The 25,995-nt window shown below is 39.2% G+C and overlaps 1 pseudogene; it reads right to left on the reverse strand.

The window, feature by feature from the left end:
* Nucleotides 1–333: 333 nt before the first annotated feature.
* On the reverse strand, nucleotides 334–1,179 carry LOC114034610 (annotated as a pseudogene).
* Between the last annotated feature and the right edge of the window lie 24,816 nt (nucleotides 1,180–25,995).

The raw sequence follows: 25,995 nt of genomic DNA on the forward strand, positions 1-25,995 counted from the left end.
AATGTATTGTTATGTCCCCAAGTACGTCTGAATCACCATATTCTTTACAGTCAACTGTGACCATTTGCATATTCTGTGATCCTTTAAACTTAATTTTACCAGGATTTCAGACTACTCCTAGGTTATGACATGTCTTCTATCAGAGTACTTATGGAGAACAAAAAGGAATCATATTGCTTGATTTTATATATTTATTCAGAAAGTGGTCAGACTTTGATAAAAATTAGAAGTGAATGTTCACAGGCAGTAATTGTTCATGTTATAATTCTATCTTTTTAAAGTTCAGCTTACATGATAACTTTTATAATTTTGAAATTACCTGTATATGAAGCTTTATACATTCAAGTATTTTGCATGATTTCTGATATGATCATTAACAAAAGTTGCAATGAAGTAGTAGTTATGATCATGTGCCCCTTGCAATCTAAAAACAACTGGAATTTTCCATTCCACACAGGCAACTATAAAGTTGTCAGGAAGCAATTGCCTATCTTTAAGGAACTGGTCGTCTTTGCCTTGATCAATTAAAATGTCCAACTGAGAATCTGGATAAGACGTCACAAGATGAGTAGCATCATATGCCTCCCACGTACTTTGATCTGATTCTAAATATCCACTGAGGCCTTTCCCCACAAAGATCAGAGCATTGGATTGCAGATTAGAGAGAATGCTGACACAAATTTGTATTTTCCAGGATTCTTCAAAGCACAACTCAGAGCTCCATGGCCTCCCATAGAATGGCCAAAAAAAGATATCAGCTGTGGGTCAGCTGGAAAATTGGCATTTATCAGCTTGGGCAACTCATCTGTTATATAAGAACACATCCTATAGTTGGTTTTCCAAGGTTCTTCAGCGGCATTCCTGTAAAAACCAGCACCAATATCAAAGTGCCAGTTGTCACCTTCTCCTTTAATATTGCAGCTGCATGGACTGGTGTCTGGTGCAACAACAATGAGGCTGTGTTCTGTTGCAGTTTTGTGATAACCAGCTTTTGTGATAAAATTTTATTCTGTGCAAGTTAAAACAGTTAGCCAATAAAGCACAGGACATTTTCCAGTTTCTGCCTTTGGTAGGAAGTAGATTCTACATTTCATTTTGCATTTTAGTTCCACTCTCATGTTCATATACATTCTAAACTCCCTCAAAGCACTTGTTGCTGGAAATCTGTTTCAAGGCCATAGTTTCTTGGCTATCCATTTGCCACTCACTGGCACAAGGTGACTGACAGAAGGTATATGATGGTAGGCCAGCATAGGCAGGTGGTAGAGAAGACAAAAGGCAGAGAGTCTAGTGCTCTTTCTAACTCTATTGCTTTGCCCCTGTTAACTAGATTTCCCATTAAAAATTTTCTTTTGCCTTATGGCATTTTCCCTTTCCCCCTTTGGTGGGTCCTCCTCAACCTACCTGAAGTACCCAGTGCCCTCCTGTTTTCTCCCTTGTACTCATCTACTCTGACAAGCTTTATTCCCACTATATTTATTCCCAGTGTCAATGACTGATTGCTTAAAGTGTGAACCCTCCCAGGAATTGGGCATTTTGACAAGGAGATGTTAACCTTTTGCCAACGGAATCGAGTCCAAATGGTGGAAATTCAGACAGCAGCCAAGAAGACAGTTGTTTTGGATGTCAGAAATTGGGGGGTATTCGTGAGGGAGTGGGATCAACCTTAAGCTGACAACTCAAGTTATCAAATTCCAGCTGGAAGCCAAAACGTGAATCTCATCCCATTTGATCTCAGGGTAGTAAACAATAAGTCAATCAAAAAGCATTTATTAAGTTCTTCCCATGTGCCAGGTACCATGTTAAGTGCTGAGGATACAAAAAAGGGTTCCCATACTAATAGGGTGAATGGGAAGTGTAGGAGGAACAATATGAGAAAAAAATCACACATATTGGATAGATACAAAGTAAATGGAAGGTAATCTCAGAAGTGTGTGTGTGTGTGTGTGTGTGTGTGTGTGTGTGTGTGTGTGTGTATGAAGCCAAGAGGCTGACCTGAAGAGAGGGAGCATTCCTGCCAGTGAGAAGGCAGCTCCAGAGAAGGCAGCGGACAAACAGAGAGAGGCTTAGAACAGCTCTACAGGTTGGGTCCTCCATTTTTCTAACATTTACCAGGATTGCCTCAGATATAGGCCAGGTGTATTTTTTTTTTAGCTTTTATTTAGTATTGTATTTTTTCCCCACTTACATATAAAAACAGTTTTTAACATTCATTTTAAAAACTTTGAATTCAAAATTCTTTCCCTTCCTCCCTCCCCATTGAGAAGGCAAGCAATTCCATATAGGTTACACATGCGTAGTCATGCAAAACTTATTCGTAATAGTCATGTTGTGAAAGAAAACATAGACAAGAAAAAAACTCAAGAAAAATAACTAAAGTAAAAAAAAAGTATGCTTCAATCTGTTTTCAGACACCATGATGGATAGCATTTTTCATCATAAGTCCTTCAGAGTTGTCTTGGATCATTGTACTGCTAAGAATAGCTAAGTCATTCATGGCTGATCATCTTATAATGTTGCTGTTACTTTGTGCACCGTACATTTCACTTTGCATCAACTCATGCAAGTCTTTCCACGTTTTTCTGAGAGCATCCTGCCCATCATTTCTTATCATACAATAATATTCCATCATAATCACATCACTTTCTTCTCAGCATGTGTGACTAACAGAACATCCCATCCAAATCAGAGGCCAGCCTCAGAGGGTCAATATACCCCCAAATTTCCTGCCACTGAAAGCAATTTGGCTCAGCCAGGAACCACTCCATGGTGAACACCTCTGACTGACCTGTTTTAATGAAATCTTGGTCAGTGGTAATGACAGCTGATTGCTACAGAGACAGGCATCAGGCACTCACCATCCCAGGAGAGAGAATTTGTCTTTGGCAGCAGAAACAGCTTTCCTGGGTTTTTTTTTTTTTCCTTCCTTGAAGGTTAAGCAAGATGAATGTTTTGAACTCTTGACAGAAGTCACAAGTCCTTTATATTGATAAAAGCTGTCCAGCCCAGTCAGTGATTTGTTTTGGTCTGACAAGAATTGATAAGAAGGCCTGCCTTCCCCTTCTCATCCTCGTAGAGATTTTATTGACTTTGATTCCGTCCTGTCTCGCTCAGCCTTTCTCTGCTTTCTGCCAGGTTCTGCCAATAAATGAAGATTTAATAGGCTAGATGTCAAAGGGAAGTCATACAAATGATGCTTGTTATTATCATCCTCCCCCCTATTAGAAGGGAAACTCCCAGAGAGCAGGGCCTGGTTTTGCATTTCTTTTGTATTCCCAGCGTTTAGTACAGGGCCTGGCATATAGTAAGTGCTTAGTAAATACTTGTTGATGGATTGATTGCTACATAGGCTTTTTCTGAATGAATTCTACATTATATATGGGTCTGTGGAAACTGTTCTTGGACCGGCTTCATTTGCCAGATGATAACTTCCATCCTTGTCACATTTTGTAATCATATGCTGTTTAGCAAATTGTGAGATTCTCAGATCCTAGTTCCCTCAGATCCTAGTGTCTTCCCACTCCCACCCTCGCCCCCAATCATCTTGTATCTACTTTGTATAAACCTGCATATGTACATCACAGAATTACAGAATTTGAGAGTAGAGTGGGACCTTGGCAGGTGTCTGGTCAAACTTATACGTGAAAGGAATCTCCTCTACAACATAACTTACAAGTGGGCATACAGCATCTGATTGAAGACCTTTAAGGAAAGGGTGGGGAGGAATGTCTCCAAGACAGGCCAGGCCTCTTCTCTCCTCTGCATGAGTGTCTAACAGAACATCCCACCCAAACCAGAGGCCAGCCTCAGACAGGAAATATACCCCAACAATTTCCTGCCACTGAAAACAGTTTGGCTCAGCCAGGAACCTCTCCATGGTGGACACCTCTGATTGACCAGAAGTCAAGTGGCAAACCTGTTTTAATGAAATTCTAGTAAAGAAGCCTGATTGCCATAAAGACAGGCATCAAGGCACACTCCGTCCCAGGAGAGGGAGTTTGTCCTGAGGTGGCCAATTCTATTTTTAGACAGTTTTTCTGGCATCAAACCTAAATTTGTCTTTTTACAACATCCACTAAATTGCCCCTTGTTCTGCCCTCTTGGGCCAAACAGAATAAATTTAAACCCTTTTCCGCAAGACAACCCTTCAAACACCCAAAGACAGCTATCATGTTCCTTGGGCTGCTTCTCTTTTCTGGGCTAAACCTCCTCAGTTATTTCAACTAATACTCACATGCCATGGACTCAAGGCTCTTTACCGTGTTGGCTGTCCCCTTTTGGACATTCTCCAGTTTATGAACAGTCTTTTTAAATCATGGAGCCCAGAACTGAATATAATACTCCAGATAAAGTCTGGTGAGAGCAGGGTACAGTGGGACTAATACCTCCCTATTCCTGTTAGCTATATAATGTGAACCCAGGACCTCCACACTCCTGCAACAATTCAGAATACTACTTACCATACTGGCAGCTAGGCGGTTCAGTGGATAGAACTCTGGGCCTGGAACTCAGGAAGACCTGAGTTCAAATGCCATCTCAGACGCTTACTAACAAGTCACTTTACCATGTTTGCCTCAGTTTCCTCATCTGTAAAATGAGCTGGAGAAGGCAAAGCACTCTAGTATCTTTGCCAAGAAAACCCCAAATGAGGTCATGAAGAGTGGGACATGACTAAATAACAACAATACAGTGTGAACGGAATGTAATCTCAGAGGTAAAGGAGGAAATAACCAGGAAGGGCCCCCTATAGGGGTGGTAATTGGACTGAGTCTTGAAGGAATCCATGGGCTGACACAAGGAGGCTGAGCATTCCAGGCTTTTAATGCAGCCTATGATCAAATTAGTCTTTTTGGCTCCCACATCACACTGCTGACACATATTGAGTTTGGAATCCACTAAAACTCCCAGATCATTTTTAGAACAACTACTTTCTATATATTCTCCCCCCAGTTATATTATAAATTTTATTTTTGTGTGTGCTCGGGTACAAGGCTTAATATTTATCCCTTATCAGATTTCATCTTATTAGATTAAGCCCAATGTTCTAATCCAGTTGTGGGAAACCTGAGGCCTTGAGGCCACATGTGGCCCTTTAGTTCCTCAAGTGTGGTGCTTAACCTGAATCCAAGCAAAGGGCCACACTTGAGGACCTAGAGGGCCATATGTGACCTCAAGGCCCTTGTTAATTTGTTAAAATCCTTTTGCATTCTCACTCTGTTATCCAGTGCATTAGCCATCCCTCCCATATGTGTGTCATCTGCAAACTCAATAAGCATATCATCCATGCCTTTGTCCAAGTCATTGGCAAAAAAGTTAAATAGTCCAGCTCCCTGGGACAGTCCACTGCTGCTTTGACACCGAATCATTAATTACTACTCTTTGAGCCCGCCAATTCAACCCGTTCTGAAGCTGTCTTCTGCACAAGAATAAGATGAGTTACTTCATCCAAAGCTTTGCTACAATCTAGGCAATCTGTATCTGCAGCATTTCCCTCATCTGCTGGTTTAGTAATCCTGTCACAAAAGGAAATGAGGTTCATTCGACATGACCAGTCCCTGATGAAGATCTGCTGACTCTTTGTAATCACTACTTCCTTCCCATTTCGGTTGCTCACCAATGTCTCTTTAATGATCCATCCTAGAGCTTTCCCAGGAATTGCCATTGAGTTCACTGGTCTAGAAATTATAAACTGTTCCCTTTTTGAAGAGTAGAACAATATTTGTCCTTCTCCAACCTTGTAGCACCTCTTCTATTTTTTACAACCTTTGAAGTACCACTAGATAGCAGTTTAGCAAATAATATCTGCCAGTTCTTTCAAGACCCTAGGTTGTATTTCATGTGGGCCAAGTGATTTGAATTCTTCAAGGGCAGCTAAGTGCCCTCTTAGTATCTCCTTATTTATCTTGGGCATTTTTGTTCTAGCATTTCCAGTGTAAAGTTCATCTTTCTTTGCAGAGAAAAAAGTAAAAATGGAACTGGAAAAGATCCTGATCTTGGGAAAGATTGAAGGCAAAAGGAGAAGGGGATGGCGGAAGATGAGATGCATAGTGTCATGGAAACAACAAACATTAATTTGGACAGACTTTGGGAAACAGGAGAGGATAGGAGGGCCTGGTGTGCTGTAGCCCGTGGGGTCATGAAGAGTTGGACATGACTGAGAAACCAAAACTGAACTTTGCCTTCTCTTTCTTGTCGGTTATTATTGTCCCATCCACCCCAAACATAGGTCCTATCCGTTCTTTGATCCTTTCCCTCTCAATATAGCTTTTAAAAAAACAAACTACCTTTTTTGTTATCCTTAATTTCTCTCTTAGCTGCTCTTCATTTAGAGTTTTAATATTCCTTACACTGTTTTCACAGGATTTGCCACATTCACCTTCATTCTCTATTAATCAACCTTTCTTCAGCATTCTATATGTTTGTAGAACACCTAAGCTGGTGGGTTCAAATGAGTTGCCTAGCACAGTTACTGGCACATATTAGGTACTTAATAAATACTTGCTTCCTGCCCCCTCTTCTCTATGGGTTCACATTGGTCTTTTCAAACAAATCCCATTTTCTCTCCTCAAAGGAATTTTTTCCCCTGATGCCTTCAGAATTTCATTCTCTCATCTATCCCGGGCTGACTCCCTCTGAAGCATGGGATCCTACTTATCTTTTTGTCTGAGCCCTTGGAAATCCACTTTCCAAAAATCTAGAGTGCATTTCAGACTATCTCCAGATTTCCTCTCCTTCATCGCAAACTCTGAGATGTAGCAGTCCCTTCCCATCAGAGTTCTCATTTCCACTCTAACAATCATTCTTCCTTGTTAATGAGAGTTTTGTGTAAGCAATTCGAGTTCAAGGACACTTTTGTCTTTATGTCTCTAGTACCTAGCCCAGTGCCCGCACATAGGAAGTGATTAATGAGTGCTTACTGGTTGATTGACTGACGGATTGATAATAGCCAGGACCTCAAATTAGGTATCATCACTCAAATCCAGTGTTCTTTCTATTAATATCATGTTACCTTGTGTTCTAGTTATCTATGTCCCTGTCTTATTCTCCAAACTAGATTATAAAGTCCTCAAGTATATGGATTGAATCTAATTTATTTTTATTTCTACCCCACCACCCACCCAGTGACTGTCATAGGATTTGCCCACACTAAGAAATGCCAATTGAATGAATGTCTGTGATTACATGTGTCTCTGGGAGGGGGAGTCCAGGAACTGATACTAACACTGAAGGGCCCAGTGACTGATTTCAGATTATTTCCTAGGAGCAGGAGGAGCTCAGGGTGCTGAGGACAAATTTCCTGTCCTGAACAATTGCTCAGGGCAGCCTGGCTGTGTGCGTTGTTGTGCACACACCCCGCTATTTGCTGGAGCTTTGCAGATGTGTTTCCCTCAAATATTTCCATTCAAGGTTCTCTCAGGGGAGAGGTGAGGGTGGAAAATCACTTTGAAAACAATAAGCATTTGCTAACTGGCTCCAGTCTTTTGTCAGCTAGCCAAAGGGCAAGGCATTCACTATGGTTTGGTTGAAATGCACTAGACTTGGACTTAGAAGGCCTAGATTCGATTTCTTTCTGCCTCTCCCACCAATAAATTGTGTGATTCTGCAAAGTTACTTTACCTCTCTAAGCCTCAGTCTCCTCATATGTAAAATAAGAATAAGAATAAGGAAAATACCAAGAGCTAATATTTACAAAGTATTTTAAGGTTTCCAAAGCACTTTACAAATATTATCTCATTTTATCTTCATAGCAACCCAGGAAGGAAGGTGCTATTCTTTTTTTCCATTTTACAGATGAAGAAACTAAGGCAGACAGAGGTTAGGTGACTTGCCCAGAGTCACACAGCTAGGCATTTTCTGAGGCTGGGTTTGAGTTCAGGTCTTCCTGAATCCAGATCCTTCCCTTTGATAAAACCTATGGCCCCTTGACTTCCTTCCTTAAAGCTTCCTTATACTCCTGGGAAAAGAAGTTTGTGAAACTCTAAAAAAAAAAAAAAATCAAGACTGAAAAAACTTATACTTACACACACACATACACACACACACACACATACACACACACACAATTTAGTGCTAATTTCAACAGAACCTGGGCTTTCAAGGTAGCAAGTGGTGAAACTAGGCAATCACCAGACTACTCTGAAATGGCCATCGAGCCACAGAGAACCAGAAAACACCTTGGGGAATCATCAAATCCAACTTTCTCATTTTACAGAGGAGGCCTTGGTTAGGGCCTTCCCAAATGTGGCTCCAGCTTGCTTCTCCATCCCTATCTCCCCTTACTCTCCTTACAAGCCAGTAATCACAATTCCTTCCTCAAGGCCTCTCTGTCCAGGCTGTGAGCTAGAATACCCACTCTTACTCCTTCACTTATTTAAAATTCACTCCTGATTCAGGGAAGCTAAGTGGGGTGGTGGATGGAATGCTGGGTCTGGAGTCAGGAATCCAGCATCAGATATTTACTGGCTGTGTGACCCTAGGCAAGTCACTTAATCTCTGTCTGCCTCTGTCTTGTCAACTGGAAAATGAGGGTAATAGTAGCACCCACCTCCCAGGATTGTTGTGAAAAATTAAATGAGATAACCCTGGGCATGTAATAGAAACTTAATTCTTATTCCCTTCTCTTTTCCCCTTTAAGGGCCAGATGTAGTCTCATCTCCCCCAGAAAGCCTTTCCTCATTCTGCTAGGCAATGGTCATCTCTCTGTCCTCTTTGTCATAGCCTTTATCATCCTTTCATCTAACATTTACTGGCTACTATTATAGCTGCCTATAGTATGTGTGTGTGTGTATGCACACGCACATATGTGTGCATGTAAATGAGCTTGTATGGCATGTATATGCCTACATACCTATCTTGTATTTCAAACTGAACTTTATTTTATTTATTTCATTATTTCTGAGGCCTATTGCACAAAGCTCTGCAAATACCCTGCACCTCTCTGATGCATTTTAAATCGAGTATTGTTACTTTATTCCATCCCTCTCCTAATTCAAGTTCATAATTATGGAACTTTTAACATAGTCCTCAATGTTATATATACTTCCTAGGGAATTTTTCTACAATGTCAGCACGACAGTATATTAAAGAAAATTTCACCATGCTTAGTGGCTCTAATGAATGCATTTAGATGCATTTGAATAAGGTGGAACATCCCCTTGAAGTAAGTAGTGGGATTAAGCATTATTGACATTATATGTGGAGTGATTTTGTCTGTGTATGTGTGGTAAAACAGCTCTAACATCACAAATCAACAGGAAATTGATTCTATGTTTCATATAATGTCAGCCTGTACCTACTGATACAGCTATAGTCCCTCAGCTCTAATAGGTGAGCTTTTGTATTATCTTGTTATCTTTGCACCATCTTTTAGGGACCCAAGCCTCTATATTACTTCCAGATCTGCTCCATGTCACTACCACCACCCCTCTTTGCATCTCTCTTTCTTTATGTTATCTTCTCTTATTAGAATGTAAGTTTCTTGTGATTGTATCCTACCATTAAGCAGTATAGCACTATGCTTGGCATATAATTAGCACTTAATATTCTCTCTCTCTCTCTCTCTCTCTCTGTCTCTCTCCTATAGCCCTATGGTTCTTCCCTGACCTGATTCACAGTAGCTGTGTGATTTTAGATAAATCACTTGATTTCTGTGGGTCACAGTTGCCATATTTATCAAGTAAATCTAACAAATACCTGCCTTGCCACACACATGTACACATATTCATATTGTATATATACATATATATACACATACATATTCACATATGTTCTCCTGGATTCCCTAATTTCTTTCAAATTCCAGCTAAAATACCATCTTTAACAAGAAGCTTTTTCCAGACCCTCTGAATTCAAATGTCTGCCCTCTGTTGATTGTCTCTAATTTACTGTTTTCAGCTTGTTTGCACATAACTATTTAGGGGGCAGCTAGACGGCACAGTGGATAGAGTGCTGGCCTTAGAGTCAGGAAGACTCATCTTCCTGAGTTTAAATCTCGCCTCAGACACTTCTTAGCTGTGTGACATTGGGCAAGTTACTTAGCCCAGTTTGCCTCAGTTTCCTCATCTTTAAAATGATCTAGAGAAGGAAATGGCAAACCACTCTAGTATCTTTGCCAAGAAAACCTCAAATGTGGTCAGAAAGAATTGGACATAGCTGAAGAGCAAAATGGTTCCCAAGATGTTTCATGACTGAAGTTACTAAACAATACATAGCTGTTCACATGTTGTCTCCCCCATTAGATTGTAAACTCCTTAAGGGCAAGGATTGTCTTTTGCCTTTCTTTATATCTCCAGTGTTTAGCACAGTGCCTGGCACATAGTAGGCACTTAATAAATGCTCAGTGGCTGACAGATTGACTGGAATATATACAAAACATAACAGAAATCCTCTTCTTCCCTTTCTCTTCTATGTGACATTCTTCTACTCTTTAAATTGCTGGTCAAGGAAGATATAGGTCAAGACTTCTCAAACAGAAGACTATTACCCACTTTCATTGGTTCACCTGGGTACAAATGATATGGCTAAACAGAATGTGGAAAGTATTGCTAAAGGTTTTGAAATCTTTAGCAAGAAATTGAAAACCCCAAGGACACAGTAGATGTCATCACTGCTCCCAAAAGAAGCCAAGGGCTTTTGAAAGAAAGGCAAATTTGGGAAATGAATAGCTGGTTAAGAAGATAGTGAGAATGAGATTTGAATTCCTAGGTCACAACTTAAAATACAGGAACGGCAGGGATTTAAAGCAATATACAGGGATAAGGTGTCTAACAAGGGTTAGGAAGAATATATTTTTCTATCTTGAAAATCTAATCAAAAAAACTTTAAACTGAAAAAGACAGGGAAAGGAGAAAATTGCCTATGTAGATTCACCAAGCCAGAGAGCATAGAAGGAACCTAAGATGAATAAGAGTTGAAAAGCCCAGAAGTTGACAGGAAACAGAATTCAAGAAATCAGCAGTGGCCTCAAATGTTTCTACAGAAGTGCAAGATAAACACGTGCAAGATTAATTAGTTCTCTTAACACGGGGGGCAAACTTGATCTATCACTGAGATTTTGTGGGATGAGACATGCTTGGAATATGGCTTTGGAAGAGTATTCCTTAATTTAAAAGAAACTGGAATAGTGAAAGGCCTTTGAGTTTGTGGTGAACAAGGGCGAGTTGAAGGAACTGGGGAGATTTGTACTGCTGAAGAGAAGACTGGCAGTGAGGAAAGAGACATGGAAGGTGTCTTCAAAGTCTTAGAAGACTGTCAGGTGGAAGAGGCATTCAACTTGTTCTACTTGGACTTGGAAAGTAGAATGAGGAGTAATGGTCAAGTTTAGGCTTTCCATAAGGAAAAATTTCCTAACAATTAGAGCTGTCCAAAAGGGTGTAGTGAAACCCTCCCCTACCCACGTCCCCGTTGGAAGTCTTCAAGCAAAATCCAGTTGACCATATGTTGTGTATTTTGTAATAGTCATCCTTTTGGGAGTATGAGTAAAACCAGAAGACCATTAAGAGTTTCCAATTCTGAAATTCTGTGATTTTTGGGATTTTGTGACTCTATTTACAGTATTCTCTAATCTACTAGTTTATTATCCCTGTTGAAAAAGGAAATAATATTAGTGTAGCCTAATTTGTCCTAGAAGAAGACATGTTGACTCTATGATTACTGTTTCCCTTTCTAAATGTTCGCTAACAATCCTTTTAATCATACTCAGTAGAATTTTGCTAGGAACTGAAGTCAAGTTTGCTGGTCTATAGTCTGTAGTTTGAAGCTTCTGTTCTTTTTTTTGGTAAAAATTGAGGCAATATTTGCTCCTTTTCCCACTTTTGTGGTACCTGTCCCATTCTCTACATTTTCAAGAATCATTGACAATGGTTTAGTAATCACAGCTGCCTGTTCTTTCAGTGCCTAAGGATGTAGAACACTGGGGCCAGATGACTTGAATTCAACAAGGGCAGTGAGATGCTCTCTTTAAAAAAATTGTATTTTATTTTTTTCAATTACATGTAAAGACAATTTTCAACATTCATTTTTTGAAAGATTCTGAGTTCCAAATTTTCCTCCTTCCCTCCCTTTCCCCTTCCCCAAGATGGCAAACAATCTGATATACGTTATACGTGTGCAATAATGTGAAACATATTTCCACATTAGTCACATTGTGAAAGAAGAAATAGAACAAGAGGAAAAAAAAAACAAAAAAAAGGTGAAAATAGTATGCTTCGATCTGTGTTCAGACTCTATCAGCTCTTTCTCTGGATGTGGATAGCATTTTCCATCATGAGTCAGGTGCTCTCTTAATATCCCCTTATTTATTGTGGTTATCAACACCCCATTAGCTATATTTATTCTGTCCTTTTCAGAATCTAGGATCTCCCTGTCAGAGAAAACAGAAGCAAAATAAGAATTTAATAACTCTGCCTTCTCTCTGTCCTCAGTTATCATTTTCCCATCTATTCTAAGATCTTAGCCATTCTTTTATCTACTTCTTTAACCCTCTAGAGCTTAAAAAACATTTTATGATCTCTTTAACTTTCCTCATTAGAGAAAGATAGTGTCCTAAATGAGGAAGATGGTAGGCCCTAGATGGGATAATGATAGAGCACTAGATCTGGAGTCAGGAAGACCTGAGTTCAAATCTGGCTTCAGATAGTTATAGCTGTATGACCATGATCAAGTCACTTAACAGCTGTTTGCCTCAGTTTTCCCAACTGTAAAATGCACCTATCTCACAGGGTTGTTGTGAGGGTCAAAAGAGATATTTGTAAAATGCACTTAGCAAAGTGCCTGGCACATAGTAGGCTTTATAAAAGTGCTTATTCCATTCCCTTGTCTCTCATGACACAAAAAAAGTTAAGAACCCTCTTTTTTAGGAAGAAAGTCAGACCAGAGGGAGGTAATCAGGATGATGGAGGGATAGAAATACATGCCATATAAAGATTTATTGAAGAATACCTTTTCCAGGCGTGTTTAACCTGGAAAAGAAAAAATAGACATGACAACTGTGCTCAAATGTCTGAAGGGCTATCATTATGTGGAAGAAGAATTAAGATTGTTCTACATGTCTTGAGAGGGCAATAATAGGAGCCGTGATTGGAAATGGCAAAAGACACAAATTTAACTTTAACATAAGGAAAAGTCTCTTAACAATTAGAATAGTTTCCAAGGGGAATGGGGTGAGCATAATGAGTTCTCCTTAACCTGAGAGGGCATTAAATTATCCTAGATGATGTAGTTGGAATTCCTGCTCAAGGTTAATAACATGACCTTATGACCATCCTGATTCTGGATGGAAATGTCAATCACCTTGCCATTATCTTCATCATCATCATCACCATCATCATCACATTGGTCAAATAATGGTTACTAGAACTTGGCCCCTAAAACTGAATAGGAGGTATGTCTTATGCCATGCTGGGGAACTCAAACGGCCTTCTCAGTTGAGCTTGAAGAAACAATGTACCTAGGACACAACTTATAACCCATGCTCTTTGGTCCTGTTCTCCAGGTCTTTTGTTAACTACTTGTGATTTGGAACCATGGCCTTGATTTACCCTAAGCCAGAGGTTCCCAGGGCAGCTAGGTAATGCTGTAGGTAGAATACAGGGCCTGGAGACAGGAAGACCTGAGTTCAAATCCAGCCTCTGACACTTATTAGGTGTTTGATCCTGAGCAAATCACCTAACCCTGTTTGACTCAGTTTCCTCATCCGTAAAATGAGCTGGAGAAGGAATGACAAACCACCTCAGTATTTTTTGCCAAGAAAACCTCAAATGGGGTCTCAAAGAGTTGGACATGACTGAAAAACAAAGTGGTCCCCAACCTTTTTAAGGCCAACATGTTAAAAAATTTTTTTCAAAGAACTTCATATAATAGAGTACTTGCATTGTTAATATCTGTTGATGTGGAAAATAAGCAATGACCTAAAAGTATTAGGAGAAAGTACAAAGGATCAGGGAACGTTAAACCTCTAACAATGAGGAAAGAAGCAACTTGATTTCTGGTCTTGTTTAGAAGGGAGAAGAAGAAGAAAAGGAAAGTGAGAAAGAATAAGGTGAGGAAGGAGAGAAGAAAGGGTAGGATTAATATTAGGGGAAAAGAATGGAGAGGGAGAAGTATGAAGAGGAGAATGATGAACCAAATAGGAAGGAGAGAGAATGAGGAGGAAAATAAGGAGGGAGAGAATGAAGAATAGCATAAAGACGAGAATGAGAGGAGAGTGAAGAGAAGAAAGAGGAGGAAAAGAACAAGAGGAAGAGAGTGAGAAAACAAATGAGCCAAAGATAGAGTTAGGAGTAATAAAATAAGAACAGGATGTATCTTCACTGCCTTCCTATTTAGTATCATCCATTGCAGAGCTGCTGGTCTTAGGAACCTGCTCGCCTGTCTTCTCTTTGAGCTGTTGTCAAACCTGGTGCTCCTGGAGGCTGTTGAAACGAGATGGGAAGATACAGGAGAGAACTGTCCCCTCTCTGAAATGCCATAGACCATAATATCCTGCTAAGCTGGGGTGCTGGACGTTCCCATCCAAACTGGTGCCAGTCCTCTCCTTGAAAGAGCAAAAGTTCCAGAGCCAAGTTGTTGAATCCCACAGTTTAGAGTAAAATGTCTCTGCCCCAGAATCCCCATTTGTCTCCTTGGTCCTTGCAATCACTTCCAGAGCAAATCTCAGCCTGGCCCTTTGATTATGATATACTGGATAACTTGAAACTTCCAGAAAGCTAATTAACCTGAGTGGTTTTTGAAGTCTGTGAAGAAACCCAACTCAGTGCCTGCAAATCAATCTTTAAGCAGAGGCTGGAGCATATCTTGCCAGTTTTCTTGTGAGGAAATTCTGGGAAGTAAAAGTTGAGCTCAGAGGCCATTTAGATCCCTTGCAAATCTAACATTCTATAACTTTTTTTAATGGAATAAAATGATTACTAGATTCAGGTAGAAAAGATCATAGACCTGTGTTCAAATCTTGGCTCCACTCCTCACTATCTGAGTGGCATTGAGCTAGTCAGTTCCCTGCTCTGGTCCTCAGTTCCCTCATTTGTAAAATAAGGAGGGGTAGGAGGATTGAGTTAGACTAGATGCTATTTAAGGTCTCTTCCAGCTCTAGCATTCTCTTTTTAGTTGCCTCTCAGACTCTACTGACTTTATGACTTCCTCTTCCATTGGTGGAAGCAATGCTTGCCCCCACCCTCTTGCCCCTATCGCTGAATGCCTACAGAAGGGACAGTTTCAAAGCTGCCCCCAGCTGATGGAAAAGGTCAAGTTGACCTTCCCAGAGTCCAGTGTTTTGCTATCACAAGAAATCCAAACATAGTAATCATGTAGCCTAAGAACGGGTGTTTACTTCCCACCACTTTGGCAGCTGTGGCTAATATTGGGCTATTTGGGACAATGTTCTTAATAGGGAAAAAAAATCTTCCCCTAAATAGTGTCTTTCTCTGGAAATTGCCTTTTACATGTTACCAAACTCAAGCTGTTCCCAGAGAGTGTAAACCTTTGATGATGGCATAGAAGACATAACAGAATTTAGTCAAAAGTTGTTGTTGTTCAGTTGTTTTTCAGTCATTTCCCACTCTTCATTGCCCCATTTGGGGTTTTCTTGACTAAGGTACTGGAGCTATTTGCCTTTTCTTTCTCTAGTTCATTCTATAAATGAGGAAACTGAGGCAAACAGAGCTAAGTGACTCACCCAGGGTCACATACCTAATAAATGTCTGAGGTCGAATTTGAACTCAGAAAGATGAATCTTTCTGACTCCAGGCACAGCACTCTATCTACTGCACCACCTATCTGCCTCTGCTACTTATAACTGTGTGATCTTGTGCAAATCACTTAATCTCCTTTGGCTCCAGTTTCCTCCTCTGTAAAATAAGAAGGTTAGACTGGATCATCTCCAAGAGTTATTCAAATCATAGGTAATCAAAGAATAAAGTAATTTATAAGAAGTACTTTGACCTGGTTCCCAAAGATGTTATGAATGGCTATGACCCAGACCTGCAAAGATCTGAGAAAACCATGAAAGACATAACAAAAAAGAACACAGGTAGCTCTAGAGAAAACTGTGATTCATAGAAAGTTGCTGTAGTTATGCCAGTTTGAGCCACAGATAAACTAACCCCAGTCCAGTAAACATTATCTCAGAATGGAGAGACTTTTACCTCTGGAGTCAAGCAAAGAGTTAAGCAAAAGATAAGCAAAGATAGTAGAAAGTAGAAGGCAACAAACATTCATTAACTGCTAATTAAATTAATTAATTAAACATTCATTAATGTGCTAAGCAATTTACAAATATTATCTCATTTGCTCCTCCCAGAAACCCTGAGATGTAGGTGTTATTATGATCCCCATTTTAAAGATTAGGAAACTCAGGCAAACAGAGGTTAAAAGATTTGCCCAGGGACACACAGGTGGTCAATGTTTGAGGCCAAATTTGAACTCAGTTCTTTCTGACTCCAGGTCTAGTGTTCTATCCACTGCACCATCTAGCTGCCTAGACATAATAGAAATGTAGATAGACTTCCATGGAGGTTCCAAAATTCAAAATTAACGAGGTGCTATTCCTGTGGAATTTGCAATGCTTCAGATCAGATGCATCACCTAGGTACCCAAGGCTGGAATACCAGTATGTCAGATATAGTTCTTTCTTTGGATGCCCTGCAAGGGGAGCTATACCTAGAGTACTATGTTCAGTTCTGGATGCCACATTTTGGGAAGTACATAGATTGGATAGTGTCTAGAGGAGGGCAATGAGGATAGTGAGAGAAATGGAGACCATTGCCATAGAAGGATCAATAGGAAGAATTTGAGCTATTTAGCCTGGAAAAGAGGAGACTTGGGGAAAAACTAAACTGTTGGATACAGTTTGGAGTAGATCAGAGATGTCAAACACCCAGCCCAAACCAGATTAAAATGTAATTGGTAAGATTTAACAACCTAATAAAATACAATAAAAAAACATAGAGAACATTATATTTTAAAACTGAGTCAATGTGTCCCCCATTTCTGTTTGAGTATCACTTCACAGGACTAGATTAACTCTGAGGAGATCCCTTCTAATTGAAATTCTGAGGCCCCTGATCTTTTCTGCCTGGTCCTAATTTTGAGAATGAAGTCAGCAGCAGTGCCTCCTCCGCCTTCCCCAATCCCACCAGAGAAAGTGAAAACCATGCCTGATTTATCACTTTCTAAGCCAGCTATCTCTGATGTCTGAGGAGACCCGTGTACTGCAGGAAGATGACGTATACTAAGCTAACTTCAAGTATTTGAAAAACTACCATTTGAAAGAGGGACTAAGCTTGTTTCACTTAGCATTAGAGGGCAAATAATGGGTAGAAGTACCAGAGAGGCAGATGTAGGCTTAAAGGAAAAAAATTCCTAACAATTAGAGCTATCCATAAATGGGATGGGTGGCCTCAGGAGATAGTACATTCTTCCTCATTGGCAGTATTCAAGAAAAGGCTGAATAATTGCATGTTAGGTGTTACAGAAGGGATTCTTTTTCAAGTATGGATTAGACCAGATGGTTTCCCAAACTTCTTCTAGCTCTAAGATTCTGCAAAGAGATTGAGATCCCATTCTCCTCAATATTTGGGTCTCTGAACACAAAATCTCAAATATGAATGAAATTGAGACAAAGAGAATTAGCAAAAAATATTAGAACTGGAGAAGTGTCAGAGAGTGTTCATTTCAATCCTCTCTTTTAATAGATGAGAAAACAGGCAAGTGATGTGACCTGTCCAACAAGGTCATCAACAAGTCAGCTTAAGAATGAGGAGTAGAAGCCAGATATTCCTGCGTAAGCTCTTTCTACTATCTCATACTGTCTCTGCTGTTTATTCCTGATGAATCAATAAAAACTATTGTTTTCCTTCTTCAGAGATGTTTTGTTGTTTGTGGCATGTATGCCTGCATGGTTGAGATGGGTAGTCTTTGGGACCTCTAAAATATCATGACTTTCATCAAGAGCCTCATGGGAAGTTTTACGTTGGTGATAATCATGGAATCCTGGAATGTCAGAGCTAGAAGGTAGAGAATATAGAATCTTAGCCTTGTATGGGCTCCTTAAACAGAGATCATAGAATGTAATAGCTGGAGAGGCTATATCAGAGTCAGAAGAGACTTTAGAAAAAGAATGTCATAAATCGAAGGAATCTTAAACATAGTTATCTTAGAGCTTGAAGGACTCTTTATTCATAGAACATGGAACACTAGCACTGGAAGGGACTTTAAATTCATCCAACTCAGAGATTCTCAAAATTTTTTGTGTCAGGGACTCATTTGGCAGTCTGGTGAAAGCTAGGAAACTCTACTCAGAATAACATTTTTCAGTACATAGAATAAAGTACATAAGATCAGAAAGAAAATCAATTATATTGAAATAAAAATGTTTCTTGCCATTTACATTCACAGAACTTCCTAAAATCTATCCCCAGTCTCCAGATTAAGAACTCCAATGTAATCTCACCCCTTCATTTGACAGAGAAAGCAATTTAGGCCTGATGAGGGAAGGAGTTAACTAATTCCCCTCGGAGGAAGAAAAACTGGGGAGTAGTGATCCAGGGTTAGCCAGTCAGTGTTGGAACCAGAAACAAAAGCCAACTCCCAAGTGCTGATGTTAATGAAACCTCTTTTTTCCAATCAATGTTTGACTTCTTTTTCTTTGCAAAATGCCTGCCTGGCATGAAATGTGGTTGACGAGCCTGATCCATTTGCATTTTCCCCAGAAACATTTTCATTTTTCAATTGGAAATGGAAAACTATTAAGAGCCAACTGTGGATAGTTTTCACAACATTGTGATAATTGTCATATGGGGAGGTTCATCTTAGCAGAAAAGGAAATATATATACAGACTGTGTCATTAAAATACTTTAATTAAGCAGAGAGATGGCATAGGATAACAGAATATTCAGAGTGGGTGTTCTGTAGCCCCACAATCTCCCTGCTAATGACAGTCCTATTTAAGTCCTGTGAGTTTTCACAGCTGTGGAACCATTGTATTTAAAGTAAGGATTCTTAATCTGGAATTTCAGGGGGTACATGAACTTAAATGGGAAAAATCACATCTTCATTTTCACTAACCTCTAAATGAAATTTAGCATTTTCTTCCATTATGATTAAAAAAATAACATTTGGAGAGGGGGTCTATAGACTTCACCAGATTGACCAAAGTCTCTGTGATACAAAAAGGTTAAGAAAATCCAGATTAAAGAGAGGGCTTCTCTGTTCCAAGCTTTAGTCTTATTTTGCCTCCTCCTGAGAGGCAAGCAGAGTGATTCCTGATCTGTTCATTACTACAGATGTGAAATTACAGATAATGATCACAATAATATAAATTAAAATAACACTAAAAGGCAGATAAACTCAGATGAACAGCCATGACCAATCTTAGCCCCCTAGAATAGAAAATGGAAACACATTTTCCTCTTCCCATTAAAAAGATTGAAGATTGTAGGTACAGACTGAGTCACACAGTCAGACGTAGTACTTTGGAAGGTACTTGCCCAAAGTCATCCAGTGAGTTAATAGCTATGCCGGCACTAGAATCTAAGTCTTCTAACTCCAAGAAAAGTTTTTTGTTTTCTTTCATTAAATTATATTACCTGCACTTCCAGGGTTCTTTTCTATTGTTTATGACACTGGAAGAGTACCAAAAAGCAAGGTCGCTAACAGAGTACATGATTTGACAGTCTCCAGAGGCAAGTACTCTGGGAATGGCTTTTTTTTTTTAAGCACAAACTCTTTAGGTGGCCTTCAAGGCCGTCAGCCCCAAATAACCTGGACTGTCTTAGAGGAATCTATGGATAGAGCCATCCCTCAGAAGAATTGGAAAGTTTATACCTGGCACCATCCTAACCCCTTCCCATGTTCTTCTCTCCCCTTGTAAAACCTGGCCAGCTAGTACTAATCCTGCCTCCCATTTCCATAAGGTCTTGCTTTCAACTACTTCATAACTAACCCTGCAAAGGTATGAATCCTTGAGGCATTACTCTTCTCAAGAGTATTAAACAGAATTTCAAAGATGTAAGGGATTTCAAGGGCATTATAGTCTAGAGATCTTAACCCTTTTGGCATTCTGGTTCCCTTTGGCAGTCTGGTAAAGGCTAAAGATAACTCAGTTTAAAAAAAAAATCATAATGGGAGGAATTACTAAATTTTAGTTTCTAGAAGCTGATGAAAATAGATATATATTTTCTGCATCCAGATTGACATCTCTGAAATCTATGGACCCCAGGTTAAGAAGCTCTGTTCTAGTCCAACCCATACCTCAATGGGTATGACCAAAGGTCATCCAAAATCCATTTGAAAACCTCCAACGATGGTGAGCCTGTCATCTCCTGAAGTACCTCATTAAACTTTTAGACAATAGTTAGGAAATACATTTTCACCTTAATATTCAGTAAATAAGCATTTCCTAAGCACTTACTAGTATGCCAGGAACTATGCTAAGCACTGGGTATACGAATAGCAAGCAAATAGAAGCAAAAAGAAAGTCAGTCCCTGCCCTCAAAGAGCTTGTATTCTAATGGAGGAAGACAACACATAAAATGGGGGTGAAAGGGGGGGGGGGCATGTTGGAGAAAGATCAGAGAGTCAGGGCAGAGAATTCCTTAAAATGGAGGCTCCAGGAAGAAAAGACTAATCAGAAAGAGGAACTGAGGGGTAGAGGGATCTTCAAGAAGTCTGGAGAGTCAGGAACTTGCCTCTCTTCAATTCATATCCATTGGTTCTAGTTCTGTATCCTGGGGCCATAAGTCTAATCTATTCATTTCAAGAAATATTCTTTTCCACATAGCCCTTTGCAAGACAGTTACTGAGTCTCCCCTAAATCTCTTCTCCAAGTTAAACTTTCTTTTTTTTCTTTTGTTAAAATAATTCTTTTACTAATTATTTTGGGGCATGTTTTCCAGTTTCCTCACCCTATTGGTCACCCTTTCCTTGACCCTCTAAGTTCTCCATGCCTTTCCTAAAATATGGTTTTCAAAACCAAACATGTAACTTGAGATGTGATCTGTCCAGGGCAGGGTGTAGCAAAAGTATTAGCTGCCTTATTCACACTGTCTCCCTCAAGAGAGTCTAAAAATCACAAGAGCTTAGCATAGTGCCTGGCACATAGTAGGTGCTAAATAAATATTCATTGAAGGACTGACAATAACTCTCTTTTTTGGCTATTATGTCACACAGACGACTTGAATTGAATTTTCAATCCATTAAAATCCCCTATTTTTTTCTTTTTTTAGATCTAATCATACTTCCCCCGTTCTATACCTGTGAAGTTTTTTTTAATCCAAGTGAATTATTTTTCATTTATCTCTATTTGTAATAGCTAGCATTTATATAGCGCCTTAAAATTTTCAAAGCATTCTACATGTGTTAGCTTATTTGGTTTTCTCAACAACTTTGTAAGGCTGATACTTTTGTTACCTCTATTTAAGAGATGAAAAAACTGAGACTCGAAGATGTAAGTGACTTACTAATGGTAAGGCACCTTGTAAGTGTCTGAGAAAAAATTGAACTCAAGTTTTCCCAGTTCAGATAAGTGCTCTATCCATGGTGCCATCTAACTCTCTATATTAAATGTTATCTTTTTAGTCAGCCCATTTGAATCACTCAAATTTCTTTGGATCCTGATTCTGATAACCAACATTTTATTTAATCCTCTCAATTTTGTTGCCTTCTGAAATTCGATAAGTAGGTCAGCTATATCTTCATTTGTATTTTAATAAGTGACCCAGAGGCTTTTAAGACCCCAAGTCATGCATGTCTAATGGCAAAATTTCAATAGTTTGATAGAGAAAGGGGGTTGGACTAGATGATCTCTGAGGTGGCTTCAAGCTCTAAATCTATGGTCCTGTGACGTTTTTGTTCACAAGTCTTTGAAAATATCATTTTCATCTTGCATTAAATCATACCATGTAGATGGCTGCCTATTTTTCTATACATGAGGCTAATACTATATGTAGTTAGAAGCGTCACAGAATCATAGAAGGTTGATCGGGACCTTAAAAACTACCTCATCCAGTCTCCTGAATTGATGGAAGAGAAACCTGAGGGCCAGGGAGAAGAAAGAATTTGCACAGAATGACTCAGTAGGTTGGAGAAGCTAATGTGGCTCAGTAGATAGAGTGCCAGGCCTAGAGTCAGAAAGACTCATCTTCATGAGTTCAAATCCAGTCTCAGACATTTACTAGCTGTGTGGCTCTGGGCAAGTCACTTAACTCTGTTTGCCTCAGCTTCCTCATCTGTAAAATGAGCTGGAGAAGAAAATGGCAAAGCATTCCAGTGTCTTTGCCAAGATAACTCCAAATGGGATAAAAAAGAATCAGACACAACTGAAACAACTCAACAACAACGCAATAGGTCAATGGGACAGTTGTAACCCAGTTTTTCTGATTCCTCTCCCACTTAGTTTTCTCTCTACCACCCTGCATACGGCACCCAGAATTGGACAAAATATTCAGATGGGGTCTAACCTCAGCAGAATACAACAAGACTACCACTGCCCTAGGACTGGATGCTCTGCTTCTCAGTGCAACCTGAGATAGAATTAGGATCATCCACTGTTGTGGTATGCTCTTTGATTCTTCATGTAGTCCATAAAAATTCCCAGATTGTTTTTTTTTTTCCAAAACTGGTATATAGCTACTTCTCCCCCATCTGGCATTTGTGAAGTTGCTTTTTTAAACTTAGGTTCATTCCTTTTATCCCTATTAAATTCCATATCATTAGATTTAGCCTAACCTAACCTGTCAAGTTATTTTTTGAATCCTGACTCTGTCATCCACTCTATGCAGATTTACTACCATCTGCAATTAATAGATTCAAAAAATGTCACTCCCTACCCTATCTCTAGCTTTTTGTCATTTGCAAATTTGATAAGTATGCCAAGTATGCCTTTATCTAAATTATGCATTCAAGGTCAAGGACAGATCCCTGGGGCACTCCACTGGAAACTTGCTTCAAAGCTGACATTGACCCATTAGTAACTATTCTTTAGTTCTTTTTATTCAAACATTTTTAAATCTGCCCAAATAAATTATCAACTAGACATATTCTCAAGTTTCAACTTCTCTGTAATGATATCATGAGTAATTTGGTCCAATACTTTGCTAAATTACAATCAAGGCAAACTATGTCACTGGCATTCCCAGTCTAATAAACATGTAATAAAAAGATATTAAGACACCCAGCAAATTAGCAAAGATATTAAAAGATGGAAATAGTCAGTGTTGGAGATGAGAATGGTCAATGTCTGATGGGTTGTCAAAAGGCATGCTAATGCACTGTTAGTAGAGATGTTAATTGTTTTAACTACTCTGGAAAGTCATTTGTAATTATGTGAAGAAAATGATTAAAATGTCCAAACTCTTTGACACAGAGATCACACTGCTAGACATATACCCCAATGAGGTCAATGATATTTTTTAAAAGGCCTTATATACACCAAAATATTTCTAGAAACACTTTTTGTGGTAGCAAAGAACTAGAAAGAAAATAGATGCTCATCTATTGGGGAATGGTCAAATAAATTGTGGGAAACTGCTGTGCTGTAAGAATTGGTGACTGTTGTGAATATAGAGAAGCACAGGATGACATGTGAATTGATTAAAAGGGGAAAAAAGCAGAACCAGGAACACAATAGATTCAACAACTACAACAATATAAGTGGAAAGAACAACAAAACAATCGTAACTGAATGTTATGAAATTATGAAAATCAAGCTTGACCCCACAAAAGAGATTTAAGATGACACATCCATTCCTTTTTTGCAGATGTTTTTTAGTCATGTCCAACTCTTCAGGACCCCATGGACCAGTTCTCCATGGATTTGTTTCTTTTTTTTTTTTTTTTTGGCAAGTATGCTAGAGTGGTTTATCATTTCCTTCTCCAGTGGATCACCCTTTATCAGCTAGTACTGATTACCAACACAGGATCCATGCAGCATATAGGTGTTAAGTGACTTGCCCAGGGTCACACAGCTAGGCAATGTCTGAGACTGGATTTTAATTCAGGTCTTCTTGGTTCTCCTGGCTCCAGGCCCAGTGCTCTATCCACTGACCTAGCTGCCCTGCTTCTTTGCAGAAGTGAGGGACTTTTTGTATCTCCCACTGAGGATAATTTCATACTTTTTCAATATGTCTGTTAGTTTTGCTAAATTGTTTTCCCCTCTTACTTGAACTCTTTGTTGTAATAATAGCTAACATTTAAACAAAGTTTTAAGATTTTAGAAGTACTTTTCATATATAAGATATCCCAAAAGCTTAAAATTGCACCAAGACTTTGGGGACATAATATATTATATCATTTGATATGGAGGAGGACCCTCTGGGAGGAGGAAAGGTAATGGTATAGTGAGAAATCCGGAAGATATGAAAACAAAATCAATCGAATTGTATTTTAGAAAAAAATTAAATTTAGAAGGGGTGCCAAATAGAATAATTTTGTTATTACCTTGCTAAGGTTTAATATGGTTATTAAAAATCAATCAACTGTATATACAGAAGTTTAGTTTCTTTTATGAGTCTCCTTTTTCTTTGCTTGTTGAAAAATTTGTTCGTTGAATAATTGTTAATTTCACAGTTAAAAAGAGAATTTTTTAAAGGAATGAGATTAGCCCCATGAGTGCAGTTCTTGATAAATCATTCAGCATCTTTATGAATACCAAGTCTTTTCTAGATGTCCACTATATTCTTTTAATAATAGTTTCTAGAAGTTTACCTGGAATGAAAGTCAAGATGATTGACTTTTAATTTATAGACTTCATTATGTTCCCTAAAGAGCTTGTATTTCATTTGTTTTATAGGCAATACAGAGCCACTAGAGATTTTTGTGCAGGGCAATGACATGGTAAAATTTGTACTTTAGGAAAATTATTTTTGCAACTGTGTGGAAGATGAGTTGGAAAAAGAAAAGACTACTTAATAAATAAATAGACATCCTCTTCTCCTAGGCCTGGTTTGGGACTGGGTTTGCCCTTGGCTCTTTGACTACACTCAGCCTCTCCCCAATAGGTCTTATTGACCTAGCTTTAGTTTTCTGAGATCTCCCTTCCTGATATACATGTACCTCCATCCTTCCTCCTATTCCTATAACCAGGCTTTGCTTCTCTCACCTCCATCAAAATGGCACTCAAATAAGGGTATAGGATATTCCTCTTTTCTTCATTTGCTTTAATTATCATATTGACACATTTTGACATAGTCCTGCACGTGCTTGGGAGCACTGGATTGGAAGTGAGAAGCCTTGGGTTCTAGTCTAGCTTCTCTTAGTCCAGCTTGGAATCGTGAAGTTTTATTTTTTTGTTGTTGTTGTTCAGTCATTTCAGTTGTGTCTGACTCTCCATGACCCCATTTGGGGTTGTCTTGGCAAAGATATTGGAGTAGCTTGCCATTTTTTCTCTTCAGATGAGGAAACTGAGGCAAATAGGATTAAGTGACTTGCCCAGGGTCACACAGCTAGTGTCTGAGTCAGCTCTGAACTTGAAGAAGATGAGTCTTCTTCCTTCCCATCTCAGTGCTCTATCTGCTACGCCACTTAGCTGCCTGGTCATGAAGACGTCAGTTCAAATCCGGCCTCAGATATGTACCAATAACCAGCAAGTCATTAACATCTGTGTGCCTCTGTTTCTTCAACTGTGAAATGGGGATAATAAAAGCACCTATCTCCCAGGGTGGAGGAGATAAAATGTAAAAAGTTTTGCATACCTTAAAGTGTTATATAAATGCTAACTTTTATTATCCAGGTAATGGTCTTAGTATGACTACCTCAGTATGCTGAGAGTATCCTGAACAAGTCACCTACAGTTTGTCATTCCTGTGACCTTCTGGGGCACAGTCTGCCTCCTGCTGATATCTAGTGAATCTTACCTGCAGCTCACCTCCAAGGATCATTTGTGGTTCCTGTATTTCATGAGACAACATAAGTCCTTCCTTATCCCCTCCCACCAATATTAAGTCTAGACTACACTAACAATAAATTAGAGCTACCAAGGTTAACTTTCAAAATTAAAGACACCC

This window comes from Vombatus ursinus, unplaced genomic scaffold (assembly GCF_900497805.2).
Source record: "Vombatus ursinus unplaced genomic scaffold, bare-nosed wombat genome assembly UNPS02009062.1, whole genome shotgun sequence".
Classification (NCBI taxonomy): domain Eukaryota; kingdom Metazoa; phylum Chordata; class Mammalia; order Diprotodontia; family Vombatidae; genus Vombatus; species Vombatus ursinus.